At 41.9% G+C, this 4,363-nt stretch overlaps 1 long non-coding RNA gene across 1 annotated transcript in view; it reads right to left on the minus strand.

The window, feature by feature from the left end:
* The window catches only part of LOC139024079 (uncharacterized), an 8,475-nt gene extending 4,650 nt beyond the window's left edge, over nt 1-3,825 (minus strand). Inside the window, exon 1 of the long non-coding RNA XR_011475309.1 lies at nt 2,519-3,825. This is a non-coding gene — a long non-coding RNA (uncharacterized lncRNA). The remainder of the gene's footprint in view (nt 1-2,518) is intronic.
* Nucleotides 3,826-4,363: the final 538 nt, after the last annotated feature.

Consider the following 4,363-nt stretch of genomic DNA (forward strand, 5'->3'; position numbering starts at 1 on the left):
TGCTGTCCTCATGCCTCCTTGCAGCATGCATAAGGCACATTCATGCAGATGAGCAGGGACCCTGGGCATCTTTCTTTTGTGTTTTTCAGAGTCAGTAGAAAGGCCTCTTTAGTGTCCTAAGTTCATAACTGTGACCTTAATTGCCTAGCGTCTGTAAGCTGTTAGTGTCTTAACGACTGTTCCACAGGTGCATGTTCATGAATTGTTTATGGTTCATTGAACAAGCGTGGGAAACTGTGTTTAAACCCATTACAATGAAGATCTGTGAAGTTATTTGTATTTTTACAAATTATCTTTGAAAGACAGGGTCCTGAAAAAGGGACGTTTCTTTTTTTGCTGAGTTTAGTTTGTTTTAAAACGTTTACATGCTTTGCAAGAAGAACGATTTCCCCAATAATCCTCTTTACATGGACACATCTGATAAATAAATGCAGTAAATCGGCAATCAAAATAAACATTCTACCACAGTGTTCATGTTATTTTAGCGAAGTCTATTTGATTCTGAGGGAGACTTGTGCAGATCAAATACACCGCTGGATGCCAATTTAAGCTATTTACATGTCTTAATAATTCGAAAACCAGGTGCTGTAATCGGCGTATGTTCACTTTGATTTTGACATTACGCCGATTAAGAGAAGCAGAGTAAATTGTTTACATGCCTTTTGCCATACTCGGCCTACAGCCATAATCAGTTTAATATCTAATTGTTAATGTGCAGGTAAACATACCCATTGATTAGTCACTTAACCTTTTAATCAGTGTGGCAGCAGGTGAAGCATCGCAGACCCATATCCCCACTTCCCCAGCTCCCCAAATCCCAAATCCCACATCCCAAACCCCGCACCTCCAACTCTCCATACTCCCAGGATGCGTCCCAAATAGCACCCTATTCGTGCACTACTTTTGACCATGGTCCATAAGGGGAACTATATAGAGAATACGGCACCGTTTGGGACATACCCCCAGACTTGAATACAAATCCCCCTCTAGGCTAGACACACACCATAGAAATAGTGTCTTGGATTGTATTTCTATGACACACTGCCCCCTAGGGGGTAGTACTAGCAGAGCGCTTTGGAGCGGTACTCCACCACTTCTCAGTTAAACGGTGCTCAGGTGAATCAGTCTCTCGCAATGAACGTATGTCCCTGAGGTAAATACTGTATGGAAAGATAATCACTTATCATACGTGCAGCAGACCTGAGATGGAATATATTGTGTCCCTTTAGAGTAGTGCACTGTAAATGGAATAGGGTGCCATTTGGGACACAGCCAGTCTGACATTTCTTTGGGAAACTATTTACCAATTATGGTAAATGCTTTCCGATACATTCAGAGCACTTTTCTCATCCCGAACTCAACCTCAACAAGTCTCTGGAATCAAATAAAATGTGCTAGGAAATGTTAAACATGCACAGCAGGCTACCACGCACCGACAGCTAAGTACATTTTCTTCCTGTGAAATTTATGAAAAACATCACCAGGTTGACCTAGAAGCGACTAGTTTCAGTTGTAAAATGCAAGAATTGTCATGCTTGTCAGTGATCGCCAATCTGGAAATTGTTAGCGTTTGACAGATATAACATTTCCCTGGATGTTTCATTTGGATGACTCATCTTATGCATATTCTACAATTATTTTCCTCAAGACATTGCCTCAATTAGTTCATAGTTGGTACCCAACTTTGATTGTCCATATACACAGTGTACAAAACATTAGGAACATCTGCTCTTTCCATGACATAGACTGACCAGGTGAAGGCTATGATACGTTATTTACGTCACTTGTTAAATCCACTTCAACCAGTGTAGACGAAGGGGAGGAGACAGGTTAAAGATTTTTAAGCCTTGAGACAATTGAGACGTGGATTGGTTTCTGTGTGCCATTCAGAGGGTGAATGGACAAGACAAAAGATTGAAGTGCCTTTGAACGGGGTATCCTAGGTAGTAGGTGCCAGGCGCACCGGTTTGAGTGCATCAAGAACTGCAACGCAGCTGGGTTTTTCACGCTCAACAGTTTCCCGTGTGTATCAAGAATGGTCCAACTGTTTTGCACACTCAGTGCTAGTCAGGGATGGGCAACTGGCGGTGGCACCCCAAGGCCCTGTAAAACAGCTAATTTTCCTCTGCCATATGGCAAAATGCGTCAATTGCATGAAATGAGTTATAAAATTTCGAAATCTTCTCTACGACCACATGGCAAAATGTGTAGAATTGCAACAAAAAAATGTTTATGTGGGTACGCAGACCTGCAAGCAACTGTGGCCCCTCATGATGAGTTAAAACAAACATCAAATGTGCCCTTCCCTGGTATAAGTAATCCAGGGACAAACCTTGAAGTTAGTGTCACCTTAAGTGCGATGCATCGGATTCTTGTTAATTCAATGTTTAAATTGTGTCTATCCCTACTTACATAACATATTACCTAAATAAATTCATAGAACTGTGGACGGAACCTACAAGATAGTGCTACACCCTTGCTCGCCCCCCTAGACCCCATTATCTACACATCCCCAGACCTCTACCCCTCATTCCTCCAGCCATCCAGCACCCACCCAGCCTCCCAGTGTTCTAGCAGAGGGGCCAAAGATATTAGACCGCCCCACCCCCCTAGACTCTCACTCCTCAGCCCCCAGCCTTCCATCTACCCCGCCTCCCAACTATCCACCAATCTATGTTGCCACCCAGCCTCCAAACATCCATCAGCCTTCCATTCCCTAGCCATCCAGCATTTCTCATCAAACTCACATCAACAGGCAATCACTGCTGATACGTAGGACTATGTAGTTTGGCAAGTGTGCGATTATATCCAAATTGACCATGCTCACTATGAGAAGGGAGGCATCGGTTTTGAGTGCTGCCGTCACACACACACTTCTGAGTTCTCACTGCCCTCTAGTGGGTAGGTTCCTATACAACGTCTCACATGGGGTACATCTCAATTCTTTCAAGTGGCATCCTCTCCTTCCATGGACATTTTTATTTGACCTTTATTTAATTAGGCAAGTCAGTTAAGAACAAATTCTACTTTACAAATGACGGCCTACAAGGTAGACACACACACCCTCATGTAAAATACTATAACTAGCTTTGGGAAACAACATTGGGAGTCTGTGTATTGGTTTTACTCCCTGAGTTGTGCATCGCTCTGGTGGGTGGCGATAGAAAAGAAACCTAACTCATTAAGAGTGTGGTAAGCCGTGTTTTACATTCAGCATCACTACATCAAGGGAAATATAGTATTCCTTCTAACAAAGATATCTACATATATTTCAGGATGTTGTGTATCCCTGGAAATAATCAGAAGTCATGTAAACGTAACTGTTTTGAAAAAATTGTTTGTCCAAAAAAAGTGGTCTCTTGGCACAACTAACCCCGGGTTAAGTTGAACCTCCTTGGGGGTAAGTGGGTGATTGTGTCCCGTGACAGTGGGTGATGGCGTTGGTAGGTCGAAGTTTAATTCATGGAATGGGGGTGTGGTATATTGTACAGTGGGGTCCGAAATTATTGACAACCTTGGTAAAGATGAGCAATAAGAATTGTATAAAATAAATTAAGAAAATACTGAGCTATATTGTGTGCTCCAAAAATGTGGCTTATTATTTTACAGTAATACAATTGCTCAGTAAGTTTGCTGCAATTATACACATTTTGCTATGGGGCGGAGAGAGGATTTTGCAATTTTATAACTAATTTCATGCAATTCTACTCATTTTGCCTCATGGCAGAGAGGAAAATTAGCTGTTTTACTGGGCCTTCATGAGGGCCGCCACCAGTTGCCCATCCCTGACTTACACTGAGTGTACAAAACAATAGGAACCCCCCCCCCCCCAGTTCTGGACCACCTGACACCTACAATATCCCATTCAAAGGCACTTAAATCTTTTGTCTTGCCCATTCTCCCTCTAAATGGCACACATATACAATCCATGCCTCAATTGCCTCAAGGCTTAAAAATCTTTAACCTGTGTCCACCCATTCATCTACACTGATTGAAGTGGATTTAAAATGGTGACATCAATAAGGGACCATAGCTTTCACCTGGTCAGTCTATGTCATGGAAAAAGCAGGTGTTCCTAATGTTTTGTACACTCAGTGTATATGGACAATCAAAGTTGGATAACGACTATGAACTAACAGTCAATTTCTTGAGGAAAAGCCATTCAAAATAATATTAGGATATGCATAGGATGCGACATCCAAATATAACATCCAGGGAAATGTTACATCTGTCAAACGATAACAATTTCAAGATTGGCTATCACTGACAAGCATGACAATTTTTCCATTTTACAACTGAAGTCTGGTGATCCATGTTTTTCATCAATTTCACAGGAAGAAAAGCTATGCATTTAGCCTTCAGT

The sequence above is a fragment of the Salvelinus sp. IW2-2015 genome, unplaced genomic scaffold, assembly GCF_002910315.2.
Source record: "Salvelinus sp. IW2-2015 unplaced genomic scaffold, ASM291031v2 Un_scaffold959, whole genome shotgun sequence".
Taxonomy (NCBI): Eukaryota; Metazoa; Chordata; class Actinopteri; order Salmoniformes; family Salmonidae; genus Salvelinus; species Salvelinus sp. IW2-2015.